Source organism: Desmodus rotundus, chromosome 2 (genome assembly GCF_022682495.2).
Source record: "Desmodus rotundus isolate HL8 chromosome 2, HLdesRot8A.1, whole genome shotgun sequence".
Lineage (NCBI taxonomy): Eukaryota > Metazoa > Chordata > Mammalia > Chiroptera > Phyllostomidae > Desmodus > Desmodus rotundus.
This window is the reverse complement of record NC_071388.1, coordinates 185,367,223-185,381,519: the sequence shown is the minus strand read 5'-3', so window position 1 is coordinate 185,381,519 and position 14,297 is coordinate 185,367,223. Positions and strand designations below refer to the sequence as shown.

Below are 14,297 nucleotides of genomic sequence, written 5' to 3'. Positions count from 1 at the left end.
AGGTTTTTTATTATATTTTTTCCATTACTGCTTAGTCCCCTTATACCCCTTCCCCCCACCACAATCACCGCACTGTGGTCCACGTTCAGGAGCCCTTTTTCCTTCTTGCTTGATCTTCTCCTCCTTTTAAAAGAGAAAGCCTGGCACCTTATTCCCAGGCTGATGACCCTAGCTCTGTTAGCAGGCTTCGAGATGTTGCTCCGTGTTGTTTTTGTTTCCTAAGGCCTCAGCGCCAAAGCCAGGTGCTTAAATGCGCTGTTGCTTTGGCTCCGTCTATCTGGCTTTGGGGAGCAGCGCTACTTACTGCTAATGCTGTGCGGGCTGCCGTGGCTGCCTAGCGTCTGGTTGCAGAAACCATGTTCTCTTTGCTTCCCCAGCTGCCTTCCCTCGAATACACCTCTTTGGCCAGACTTTCTCAGGGGGCGGCTGCAAGGCAGCCTACTGACAACTTACCTCTGCTAATGTCACCTACTTAGTCCACAGGCCCTTGGGGAAGAAATGCCAAAATGGAGGTTTGGGGAGCGAAAACTGTCTGAAATGGGGGGTGTAATGGTCAGTGGGGGGCACACTCCTGGGAACACAATCCTCTTTGCTTCTTCTAAGGCCAGCATCGTGTCTTCAGTTGTGTGTCCTGAGACGGGCCATGCTGGGGAGGGCTGGGCGCAGGAGCTCCACTTGAGGGCAGAGGCTGTGCGTTGTCCCCTGAAGACCAGGCCAAGGGCACCCTGGATGGCAGAGAGGATCTATGGTGGGAGAGGAGGGTGGGGACCCCCAGCCAGCCCAGAGCCTGTGCAGGGAGCCTGCGGGAGGAACCTAGAGTCGGCCACATCTAGGCATCTGGGAGTGATTTTCTCTGTCTGTCAAAAGCAATGCATGTCTCAGATGTCTCTACTCTGCGCCCAGCTTTCTGCCTCTTGCCATCATTTTCAGTTTACCAGGAGCTCCGGGCCAGCCACGTGGCAGCAGCCTCATTTGTTTTTATTTAGTTCGTATGAATTTGAGCTGTTTTGCACATAAAAAGAACCAAATGCACATTAACTGCTAACCGCTCACAACCTTCCACGTATACGTTGGAGCTTCGTCTGCTTCGTTCATCGCGCGTCACTGCATGTACACACGGCTCACGCAGTTGCATTCTCGTGCCCAGGTAGGACTCTCTCAGGAGAAAACACCATAGGTGAACTAGCCATCCTTCTGTCGCATCATGTCTGGGAGAACCCACATTTCCTAGCATGTAAATTACGACTTTTCTAATCCTTTCTGTCATGCTTTTTATGTATATTCTTCCCAAAAGGACTCACCAAGTTACAGGGTATAAACTCTGTTGTTCTATTTACATGTTTCCATATTATTTCAGAATGATGGGCCCAAAACTTTCTGCCCTTGGAGAACCAGATGCCTCTCTGTCTGCCATTGTTCAGTCCTTTGCCCAGAACAGCTGTTTGCAGGGCCCTCCAGGTGTAGACACTGTGCCAGAGGTGGGGCAAGGGTGGCAAACAAGGTCCTTGGCCTCGTGGCGCATCTAATTCCTGATGTGGTTTCTCAAGGTATGGTCCTCAATCATCATGTTGACATCACCTGGGCAGGTATTTATTAAAAACACAGATTCCTGGGACTCATCGCAGACCACTGAATCAGAACCTCTAGATTTAGAGCCCAGGAATCTGCATTCTGATAAATCCCTGGATGCGTGTTACACTGTGAGCGCCGTTGATCTAAGAGAATGAGTAACAGCTCCCCTCTGCTCAGGATGGGGTGTGGGAGACTGGCTTGACGGAGCCGCTGGAGCAGGAACGTGCCAGAGCTGTGCAGGTCTCCTTGCCAGAATGTCATCTCCTGCAGGACATAGACAAAGCCAGGAGCCCAGGGCAGGCTGTGACTAATGAGCAACACAAGTAGATAATTTTTTGCTGCAGCTGATCAGGTCCCTCCCACGGGTGGAGCTGCCTGGGCCACTGATCAGGATTAGAGCATTTTCTGGTCTCGAGATCCCTGTTTCAAATTAGTTGAGCGAAGCCAAGCAGCGCTGGGGAGGAGGAACATGTGGCTCTGCTCCGGGAGGGAGCCAGAGGAGGGACGCGTGCCCGCCCCTTCTCGGTGTGCAATCCGACCAGGCGTGCAGGGCAACGAGCCTGCCCGTCGGCAGTTCTGTCATGCTGGCCGTCGGGATGGAGAGAGAGGCAGCCCCAGCTGAGCAAGATCGGTCTACTCTGCCAAGTTCGGGAAATGGCCAGGCTTCACTATGTGAACCGGGGAAGAGGGCTAGGACCAGCTGTGTGGGAGTGGTGTGGGCTTGCCCCAAGCGGGACGGCAGGACTAATTGCAAGCTGTGGCTCCGGTACTGAGGAGACAGAAGCCTGGAAGTGTCAGGCATGCGGCCCCAGGAACTCCCCCAGGCTTGTGGCAGCCAGTCATCAAAACTGAGGTGTGCTTGGCTCTCTACAGATAGAGCACACCCCTAACTGAAATACCAACCTGGAGGCTTGCTGTCTTCTCTTTTCCGTGGCTTCAGATGCCCATGTCCACGACTCTGTAGGCATTTTTGGATGCTGCCATTGTGTGAGGGCCCTGGGCCCCCTCGCGGCCTCAGCTTTTGTTTCTTTTCCTGTTGGAACAGTGTCCTTGAGCTGGTACAGGTTGGTTCCCCCAAACCAAAAGCAGGAGGGGCCTCATTGCATTGCTCTTGTTGGATGCTCACATCCCTTCGTGCGGCTCACAGCAAGCTGGCTTTCTGACTTTGCTCTCGGAGGCAGTCCGTCCAGCATTTGTTCTCATCAAGGCCTGAGTCTTCCCACGGGGTATAGTTTGAGTTCCGTTCAGAAATGCTCCATCGGTGGCTTTATCTCTTAATTCATGAAAAGGAACATCAGTCACTTTTTTCTGGCCTGACCCCGTGGTGCTGATCACGTAAGGACAGAACAGTAGACGGAGCATTGACCATCGTCTGGATACCCAGTGACTTCTGGGTGAGCACGGAGGTGAAGGTGTGATGTGTCCAGGAGGACAATTCTCCACGTCCTTTCTGCTGAATGCCAGGACCTGCTCACATCATCTGATCAAGGGCATCTCTGTGTTCTAACTACTCGGGGTGGGCAGGGGGGTCAGGGTAACAATAGACAGACGATGCGGGCCTACAGGAAGGTGTCTGTGACCTCGTGTATGTGAACTCAAACCGCTTACCCTCTGTGCTGGGGAAGAGAGGACATGTGTGTGTGCCCATGCGTGTGTGTGCGTGTGCGTGTGTTTCCTCACAGAGCACAACTGTAATATCTGCTTCAAAACTGGAGAATGAAAGTAATTGGGGAAGCACATCTATGATCAGCAGCCATGCCGTATTCAGTGTCTGCTTAAAAGGAATCATTAATCACACGTAATCAAAAAGAGAACAGAGGAGAGAGCAAACACTTCCCGCCCTCAAATCTCTCACTGTTGCCTTTCACAAGAACACAGTTTCCCATGTGGAAAAATCTGTTTTCAGTTGGACTGAAAAACTGCCCTTTGAGTCGCAAATGTCTCTGTAGTTGTAAGGCTTTTCACAGTTGACAAAGGATTTTTGCAAAGTTTTTTCACTTGATCCTACTCATAGGGGTAGAGTGACTAACTCAAAACTGGACGACTAGAAAGTGGCCCAGGGGAGCTGGGCTCCTGCTTGGGCGAGTCCCTACTCGTTTTGGAGGCAGCTGGATCTCTAAGACCAAGGCTGCTGTGGTTGTGGAGGGGCTGTTGAACTTGACGTAGGAGAGCCTTGCATTTTACATCTTGCCTTGCTATGGGTTCTAGGGAAACTCTCAGCCTCAATTTCCCTCCTGAGCTAAGGCTGGTGACATGTAATCAATCTCAACAAGGAAAAAGGGTCAAGTGGGTTCTTAGCCTATTGACAAAGGGCTTGTGCAAAATGCTGAAACAATAAAAAACTAGCTGGACTAGTTTTTAGGTACAACTACTTATCTGACTCATTACTCTCAGGAGCTATTCTGTTTCACCTTCCCCAGAGGCGGGTCATGCCCTCCAGTGCCTGTTGCCCTCCACAAAGAGGGATGAGCCCAGCTGAACAGCCAAATCCGAGGATCAGCAGATTTGCTTCAGCATGGACGCTTTCTGGTTTCTAGGAGATTATTGTCATTGGTGGGACACAAGTGTCATCCTCAGAATCATGGAACTTAATATTAATGTGAAGCAAGGGCCTCTCTAGATTCAATGTTTCATTGTTTCAATGCATTTGATATTAAATGAATAAATAATATGAATCATATCCAAATTACTGAAATATGTAAGTCAGCATCTGTTCTTTTTACATCTACAACTTGAGCTTTTTGTTCGAGGTCTGTCCAGAAAGTATCCAGCAGTGTACGATGAAAAATAGAGACATTTATTGAAGAAGATACAAGATACAAGAAACATTGTACATGGGGCCATGACACCTCAGTCTCCTTCAAAGTAGGCGCCTTATGACCTCACACAGTTCTCCCAGCATCTTTTCCACTGTTCAAAACACTCTGCAAAATACTTTGTTGGAATTGCCAACAGTTGCCCCGTCATCTTTTCCTGAATTTCATCCATGGTCTGAAATCTCTTCCCTTGCAAAGGTGACTTTAGTTTTGGGAAAAGCCAGAAGTCCCAGGGTGCCAAATCTGTGCTGTAGGGGGACTGAGTCTCCTGGGTGATTTAGTGTTTTGCCAAAAAACTATGCATGAGACATGATGCACGAGCGGGCACGTTGTTGTGCTGAAGCTGCCAATCGCCATTTGCCCATAGCTGTGCTGCTGCTCGTACTGCATCTCTCAACCAATGAAGAACACTGAGGTGGTGCTCCTTAGTAATTGTTTGGCCCAGAGGGGCATACTCGTGATGAACAACACCTTCCCAATCAAAAAACAGAGTTAACATAGTCTTGATCTTGCCGTGGCTTTGCAGCACCTCCTCTGGGTGTGGACAGCTAGGCAACTTTCATTGGGATCACTGGGCCTTAGTTTCTGGATCATAGCTGTAGACCCACCATTCATCTCTGCTTGTGACCTTCTTGAGGACCTCTGGTTCATTGGTAGAGGTTTGAATCAGGTCATTAGCAACTGCAGCACGATGTTCCTTCTGCTCTGGTAGCCGAAGCCACTGAACAAATATTGCCAGGATGCATTTCATGCCAAGACCCTGCATCAAAATCTCGGACACAGTAGTTTTTGGAATCTGCAGATCAGCTTCTAGTTCTGGTACTGTCAGTCACTGAGCATCATTGTTTACACATGCGCACTCCAGTCCACTCTCCTTGGCTGTCAATGACAAACTGTTCTTGCTATATTAACAATGACTGGACTTTTTCTGGACAGACTTCATAAGACCTTATTTAAGCCTACAGACATTACCCGTTTCTGTGCTTCAGTCCGGAATGTCATGTTAATTTGCCCCTGCCTGCTGACCCCGAGCAACATCATTGGCTTCCTATTTATACGTGTGTCCAATGAGCATCACCTCTGGACACAGGTGAATAGCTAATGCTGCTAAAAATATCACTCTGTGCGAACTTGCTATTTCTTTGTTTCTTTTGTAAATAATTAGGCTAAGTTTATATCAATCATCTCCCCCATATTTTCTCAAACTTCCACTTATGGAACTGAGACCATTTAATAAAGTAGACCTAAGATGTAGACACCTTCTTTTGCTTGTCTGGCTAAATTTACTGTTCTTCACCTAGGAGGCAACTAGCCACACAGGACATAAGAGTACTTGGCTGTGCATCGTGTGAGCAGCACTTCCTAGGGCTGACTTCCCCACTGTTACCACTGACAGTGAACTTCTCCTAGGGCGAGAGGCCAGCCCCCCTTCACACGCAATCAGTACCAGCTGTAGTCCAATTAAACTCAACAATGAACAGGTGTTCACTGTAATGACTTCCACACAAAAGCACGCTTTCATGCAATACTCTTTACATCTGATACACTAACGGCCCAATGAAAGGGAGTCACAGAAAAGGAGATGGAATTCAGTGGAGGAAAAACAGCAACCCCTGGACTCCTTCCCAATCAGCCTCAGAAGCCCCCGTTATCCTCAACATTTCACAGGTGTCTGTAGGAGGGTATTTTTATGCAGAACATACTCAAGTCAATTGTCCCTGGAGAACTTCTTTGAAAATAGTTTGAAGTTTTTCAAATTCAGGCAGCTCTCTCATATGACCACCCCAGTACTCTTTTTACCACTCTATAATGGCATTTAGCTAGACACGTGTGGGCAAAGATATTAATTACGCTTATGTAAATCCTAAAAGTGCTCTTGGCCCATTGCGTTTCCTTCCAAATTCTTATACTTCGGGGCTTGTTCTCCATTCAGAACAGAGAAATCTAGAGAGCACCCTTTGGGGAAGATGCCTGGAAGTGTTATTACTCCTATTGTATTCCAATCGGTTATGCGATGTCCACAGTGTGCATGGCCAGAGAAGAGAGGAACGACAATGAGAAACTTTCATGCTACTGAGAATCAGTGTCCCTTTAGGATTGGTGGACAGCTCAGGACCCAGTTAGAGTCACTGCTAGTGGCTCCTCTCAGGCTTGATGAAGAATGACTACTTACTGGGGACTCCGGTAAATGGCTTGGTGACTCTCTTTCTCCACACCCCTCATCCTGTGGCTTGGGGACCACTAGCATGAAAGGTGCTGCTGCCACTGGCAGCTTCTTTGACTTTGCATTGACAGGGGTTTGTCACCCTCTGAGGACAACAGAGAAGGGGATGAGCAGGCTTGAGGCAGGGACTTCAGAGTTCTGCCTCGCCATTCACTCGGGGAGTAAGGCGCACCTCTAAACATGCCACTACTGCGCCTGGCACGCAAAGCCGTTTTGTTGGTCAGGAACAGTTTGATAACTCACACCAGAAGGAAACCAGGGTAAAAACCAGTCCCCCATGTGGAGCAAATGCTGGCGAGTGTGTCAGTTGGTATACTTGGAAAACTGGTGGACTTCCATAACTGAAGCCGGGACCTGTGACCAGACGATTATAATCCCAACAGAAAGTGTTGTAGGCAGACATTAAAATGGCCCCCAATAACCGCCACCTCTTGGGATTCATGGTAATCCCCTCCTCTGGAGGGTGGATGGGACCTGTGACCTTCTAACCCACAGGATACAACTGTGATAGGGTGTGACTTCCACGATTTCCTTACATAAAATCGTAACTTCTGCTTGCTAGAAGACTCGCTTATTGCCTGCCTGGCTTGCATGGTAAGTAACTAAATGTGGCCTTTGGCCAGCAGCCAGCTAGGAACTGAAGCCCTCAGCCCAAAATTCTTCCAGAAACTAAATTCCACCAACCACAGTAGGAGCTTGAAAGCAAACCCTTCCCCAGTTGAAACTTCAGGTGAGTCCCCAACCCTGGCCGACACCTGCATTGCAGCCTGTGAGCGACCCTGAGGCAGAGGAGCCAGCTGAGCTGTGCAGACTCCTGACCCGCGGGGACTGTGAAAACATGTGTGCTGTGTGAAGTCTGGGACTTAGTTATACACAGCCACAGATACCAAATACAGAAATGCTTATAAGCGTGCACCCAAGGACATGTGTAAGAATTGTCATAGTGGCATTCTTTATAATACTGAAATAGAAAATGACTAAGACAATAAGACAGATAAATGCACTGTGGTATGTTCATATAGTGGGACACTGTCAGCAACCAGAAAATAATCAGCGGTAGCTACATGCAACAGTATGGGCGAATCTCACAAATAAGTGAGTGAACAAAAACCCCAGACCTAAAAGAATACATGCTATGTGATTCTATTTACATAAAGTTTTAAATCAGGCAAAACACATCTATCATCTTGTTTGAAGCTTAGAATGTCGGTGGCTTTTGTGGGTAGGCGGTGATGGGGAAGGACAGAGGGAAGCTTTGAGATGCTGATAAATGTCATGTATCTTAATCAGGGAGCTGGTTAGAGGGCTGTTTTGTACACTTTTATGTATGTGTGTTTTAAGTTAAAAAGGCAAAAATAAACCCACTTTTTTCCCCAGCAGGTAACCTTTCAGCACAGGATATTAATAGATCTGTGGTCAGAAGGGCGCACGGCCTTCGCAGGCACAGAGCCTTTGTACATCCGACAGAGGAGGTGAGCTGAGTCCGTGAAGGGCCCAGAGGGGCGAAGTGAGTTGAAGTTGAGCTCCAGTGATTGTCAGAGCTGAAACTGCAAAGCCGGCCTCCTTTGTGTGCTCCTGTTAGATGTGAGAACAGTGCGGCTGCGGACTGTCCTTCCCGGTTCTCCAGGCCCAAGTCCTTTCTTCTTCACCCCATGAGATTGCCTGTTGATGCTGCAAACTCAGTTAAAGAAGATTCCTTTTCCAGCTTGCCTGGTGCCTTGGCTCAGTTCAGTGCTTTAAACTGGCCAATCCCCAATTAGGAAGGTGCTTCTGGGTGCCCTCGTTGTTTTCAAGCTTCCACCTTGTTCCTTTGCCCTTGAACCCTCCTCGTCATTTGTTTGCAGGCCGGTTGCTCACACCACAGCTAGTGATCGTCACCTGATCCTGTCCACAGACTCGTTCTCACTCAGAGCAGTGGAAACTGAACACCCTTTCCTGGCACTGAACTTGGCAACCTTTCTTGGCTTTGATTGGGATTCATCTTTCAGTGCGTGTTTGTTGCCAGCAGCTCTGGGTTATAACCCTGACTGGGAAGCCTGCTAGCATCTCGCTGCGTCTGCCTCACTCTCTGCAAAAGTGGACAGAAGCATTTTGTTTCCACCAAAGATCTACAAATATCCAATTTCTCTGTGTTCCAAATAAGTTCTTAAAATTCATTTCAGGAAAACATCAGGTGTGGGAGGGATGAGTGAACTCCCTGCCCTTTCCCCTTTCCCCCTCTTCCAAGTTCAGAGAGCTAGATTATAAAATGACACAGTGATGAGGACAGCCATACACAAATGCACCTTCGAGACGAAGTGTCTGCCAGAGGGTGGATGTGGCAGTAACATTATTGAGGGTATGGATGTGCCCATAAAGACAGACTGTGTCAATCAGAAAGGGAGTTGGTGAGCACAGAACCCAGACAGAGGACAGGCCAGAGGCCGCCTTGAAAAGCGGTGTGAGTGTTCCAGTGGTGAAGGCTTCACCGGCCCAGACGCCTGAAGCCATTAAGCTTTCAAGTCTTCTAACTAAGCTGCCCTTGCTCTGATTCCAGACTCACTGGGGACCTTTCTGATTATAATTTATTTCCTGGGTAGATTTTCTTGAGGGAGAAATGTGCTGGGAGAAGAGTGTGAGTATTTGATCTTTGTGATGGCGGCACACCCCGCTGTCCATCGGGGTAGGCCGCTTTGGTGAGAAGTTTTGGTGTTTTGTGAGTCTAGTTCACATGAGTCAGCCCCTCACCCCAAGTCAAGACAACTCCTGGAACACTAACAAGATTGAATTTTTGGACCTGTAAGTCTTCTGGCCAGACCTTGGACTGTGAAAAATTCATTAAGATAATGCCACTTTGGAAGGCCTCTTGGTAGACAGCCAGCCAGCCATTTCCTGGTAATATTCAATATGGCTGTGGGCCCACTTTTGAAATCCTGATGGTTCTTAACTGGATTGAGAGGAAGAGAAAGAGGGAGCAGAGAAAAGAGGTAAAATGGGGCAGTCCATTCAAATTGGTTTTCACCATGGCTGCAAATGGAAATGGAATCTTATTGAAAATGGACTATTTACTTGTTTCTTAAATGTGAGTAGATTCCCTTCTGGGAATATGTGGCAATGTGTTTGGGATGAATAAAGATATGGAATAAAACTCTGCACATCTTTCTGGAAGATTACTTTTCTCCCCACTTTTGGGAGATGGAGAAGTTAAGACATTAACTGATAATGTAAAGACCGACCAGTTACCCTGAGTTGTTGCTGGGTAATTAGGGACTATACTTCCCAGGTCTGTTTGCACTGAAGTGCAGCCATGAGATGAGTTCTTGCTCACAGAATGTGGGGAGAACGGCTGTCAATTCTGTCAATTCTGGGCTCAAGCAATTAATAAGAGGTCTCTTTCCCAGTCTGACAGTTGAATAGAGAGGAGTCAGAGGTGCCGAAGGAAAGTCGAGTCACAAGACCAAAGGGCAGGCCGCCCACCCACCAGCCACACCCACATGCATTTCATGTGAGTGAAAAATACATTTCTAAAGTGTTAAATCATCGAGAGTCAGGCTCTATCTGTTACAGCAGATAACATTACTCTAATAGAACTGATGAGTAATTTAAATTTTCCTACAGGAAAGCAAACATTGTCTGATAGAATGTAAACTTTCCATGAATTCTAAAGTTAAAGCTGAGACTTCAGAGACATATTCTGCTCTTGGCAGGCCGCTGGCACTGTCCCTGGGTGCCCAGAGAGTGCCCCGTTCAGTCTCCTCTACTGCTGGGGGAACTTGGGGAGAAAGTTTGACGGGGCCAGACGCATTCTGTAACGGGGGAGTGAAAGCTGTGGTCGCCCTCCAGACAAGAGACTCTGCAGTAAGTGCTCGCCTGAGGCAAGGCCAGAGCAGGTGAGGCTGGATTTCAGGTGCCTTTTCCTCAGTCTCCTGCCCCCAAACTCACATGGCTCACACTGCCTGTCAGTGGTCTATGCCCTGGCCTGCTTTTCATAAGATGAACTTGTGCATGTCCATCCCAGCTGACTTTCCCTTAGGTGCCTGCCCTTTGGCGGGGCTAATATATTCAAACAATTCAGGCCACGAGGCAGGGATGACAAATACATGACACCCTTCATACCAAACCCCTTTCTGCCTCCCGGCAGACATTGCTGATTCTCCACGGAACGGCTTTCTGCTGAGCAGCTGTGGTCTCAGCGGCTTCTCGGGGCAGACCTGCAGGCCGCTCCTGGGAACCTACCAGAGCTGGCTCTCTAGTTGGATTCAAGTCGCCATCCTGGATGAATGATAGATCACGGTTGCTTCATGGGTTACCTCTCTTAGAATATGTTTGCTTTTCCAACAAGGTTTTCATTACTCCATTAACCAAAAGAGGAATCTGGCAATTTCGAGCACTCTGGCAGCTCCAGTGGAAGAGATTTGGGTGCAGGGAACCATTTTTTTCATTGCTCCTCAAATTACACCACTAACCTGCTGCCTGTTTCAATTCAATTCAATTCAACAGATATTTATCTCACTTACAGTACGGCAGGCTGTGTCTAGGAAGTCACATTTAACTCCATCACCAGCGAGTTTTCATTGAGCTCCTGCTGTGTACATGGCAACTAACTAGGTGCTCAGGTGTTTCTTTGTGATTATGGTGACTTATAATCACCATTTAGAGAAGCTGTAGTCTCTCTCTTTCTCTAAATCTCAATCCCTCTCTCTCTCCCCCCATCTTCCTCCCCACCTCCCCCCTGGGGGAGCTGACTTCCTGCAGGAACCCTCTGTCCCCGTCCAGGCCACCTAGGCTGCTTGGCTGCAGTCAGACCCTCTCACTGCCCTGCTCCAAGCCTGCTGAGCAGAGGGAGCAGCTCGCCTCTGCGCTGGCTGTGAGGGGCAGGATTGCCCTCTCCCCCTCCCCAGTGCCCCTAAACCATGGCATCCTGACAGGGCCACCACTTTCCCCACAGGGACCCTGCTGGTGGCCAATCACACTCTTTTGTCACTGCCTTTTCAGGGCTGCCTCACTGACATGCTGCCGTGCAAAAAGTGCAAGTGATTTTCATCTTCCACTTTTTTTTTTTTAAGGAGAAAGGACTTCAATGGGCAGGATTCTTTTTGCACCCTCCTATTCCACGTCATGCCCTAGACTGGTAAGGGCAGACCCATCCCTTTTGTCCCAGTGAAGTGTGCCTAACTCGATGACTGGCTGCCAAGCAGAGTGGCAAGAGAGTTGGGGGGAAGGCAGCTGCCAGGACTCAGGGCTGGAGATGTGCCCCCAGGTGACGGCCAAGTGCACGGACCTTCTTAGCCTTGCAAATGGAGTTGGGAAGGCATGGCTAGGTGGGCAGAGGGCAAATCTCAGCTTCTCCCAGCTGGAGCTACCTGTTGGGCGCTGGGTTTCCATAAGGCTGGGCTATGAGGGGAATGCCAGCTATGAGCACAGTGGGAAGGGCTGCAGACATATGATTAGTTTAATGGAAGGTTGGTTTTTGCAGAAAACAGCCAAATCTGTGGAAGGACGGCAGCTGCTACATTGAGCAGAAGCCCTAGGAAAGCTCTAAAGTTGTGGACTCTGCACATTTTCCTCACCCCTGCCTAGGAGGTCGGCACGGAGCAGTCATTACAGGACTTTCCTGGAGGCATCAGGAAGCCAAGGATGGTGATTTGCTTAGATTTGTCTGAAGAGTTGCAGCCGCCAAATCGCACAGACAGCTGCAGTCAGTTGCTTTCTTCAAGCTGTTCAATCCATACCATCTATTTTATCAGCCACATCTCTGCTCCACCCTGGATGTGTGGGGAAATCACCATAACTTCATGGAGAGTCAGAGTCTCAATCTTTTCCTTTTCCGCAACACTGCTACATTTGTTAACCGTATCATTAGCTGGGAGATGATAACAGACCGCAGCTTCATCCTTTTCCCAATTCGGGCATTTGTTCGTTGAATCCAGGTAGGAGAACAATGGACTGTGCGTGTCACTCTCTCTGCTCCTCAAACACGCCCCCTTCCAGAGGAGCGGTGAGGCAGTGAGAATGAGAAACCCGATTATGTATGCACTGGGAATTCGGCCTCATAGGAATTCTGTGGGCAGCCTGGCTTTATCTGCCCAGAATTTCTTTGCAAAAAAGCAAAACCTTTTTCCCCCGAAGCAGTCCTTTTGGTCAGTTTCTGGGTAGGGTAGGGGTGAAATCTGGGAGCTGGCCTTTGTTGTCATTTTTCTGGTTTTAGGGCAGAGTCAACCTGCAACCATCCAGAAGCCCATTGCTGTTTCTCGGGGCTGCAACACTGGCATGGAGTGGAGTTTGGGAGTCAGGATACAGCAGGGAGTTTTGTGGGTTTCTCCTGTTTGACTATCAGTTTGGCTTATCACTGAGTGCAAAGTTGGAAATAATGTATTTCAATCCTTTCATTTTATACATGAGGAGAGTGGAGGAGAGCGAAGTGCAGAGAGATGACTTACATTCTTTTTTTAAGAAAGATTTTTATTTATTTATTTTTAGAGAGAGGGGAAGAAAGGGAGAGAGGGAGGGAAACATCAATGGGTCACCTCTGTTTGCACCCCAACCGGGGGACTGAACCCACAACCCAGGCATGTGCCCTGAATGGGAATCGAACAAGTGATCTTTTGCTTTGTGGACCCACTTAGCCTTGCAAATGGAGTTGGAAAGACGATGCCCAACCAAGTGAGCCACACTGGTCAGGGCATGACTTGCATTCTTAAACGTCCAGATCAGTGGTAGGGATCTTCAGGTGTGTATCAGGTACCCAGGCGCATGAAGTCTTCAGGTGTGCCAAGTCTCCAGGTGTTCCAGTGATATTTTCTGGTGACAAACAATGGAAACCAACCCTGGCAAATTGCTTTTAGAAGCAGTCTGGTCAGGGTAGTAATGGACCTCCACTTTTTCAGTCTTTGAGTAGCTCTGCTGACCTTTCAATTTTCTGGGAGTGAGCATTCACCGGGCTTGTTCGTGGAACAGATGCTATCTCTGTATCAACCATGGCCCCTTGGAGGTCACCTAAAGGTCATCCCCTAACATGCTCTGGGCTTCCCTGTTTTTCCTGCCGTAGGGCATTCTCTGTCCTTGGGGTTATGTTCAGCCTACAGCAGGGCAAGCCAGAAGTGCTGGGGACTTTGTGCCCCAAGAGCGACCCTCAAACAATGAGAGTCGGGAGCTGATGTATGAATGAATACCCCAGCTTCCGCTCCCCTGGGGGAGACAATCTGGGGAGAGTTCCGCACAGTCTCTCAGAGGGTCCCAAATGGGATGGATGGAGACTTAGTTGCCCACAGCAGTCATGCGATCATTAGCCTATACTTTCCTCCTTTCTCTTCTCACTTTCTCTTCTTCACATTGCTTCCTGGGATCTCCTCCCAAATAAAATGCTTACTCCCGAGTGTTTTATGGCCTACATTTGGGAGATCTAAATTAAGACAGGTCTTTTTGCTAGCACCTTGGATAGAGAAAAACATGGTACCTGGTAACACTGCTGTGAGACCATAGCCAATGGGGAGGAAATGATTCTCCCAAAGGTATTTTGGTGCCGTTAGGAAGGTGTCTTAGGGGAGACTTCAAAACAAATGTCTACTACACTATCCCACTGACCTCTTGGTTTCCTACAGTGGTTCATGGAGTACTTTTTGACACCTGTGTTTATTATAGAGCTTACTAATTTATTCTTCAACATACCTCATAAATCTATTGTTTTGACAGTCCTCCCCTGGGTC

The 14,297-nt window shown here is 48.4% G+C and overlaps 1 long non-coding RNA gene across 1 annotated transcript in view; it reads left to right on the top strand.

Annotated features, from left to right (window-relative positions):
• LOC123480145 (uncharacterized) overlaps positions 1 to 11,722 on the top strand; it is a 35,406-nt gene extending 23,684 nt beyond the window's left edge. Inside the window, exons 2-3 of the long non-coding RNA XR_008426207.1 lie at positions 7,990 to 10,096; positions 11,658 to 11,722. This is a non-coding gene — a long non-coding RNA (uncharacterized lncRNA). The remainder of the gene's footprint in view (positions 1 to 7,989; positions 10,097 to 11,657) is intronic.
• The last annotated feature ends 2,575 nt before the right edge of the window (positions 11,723 to 14,297 follow it).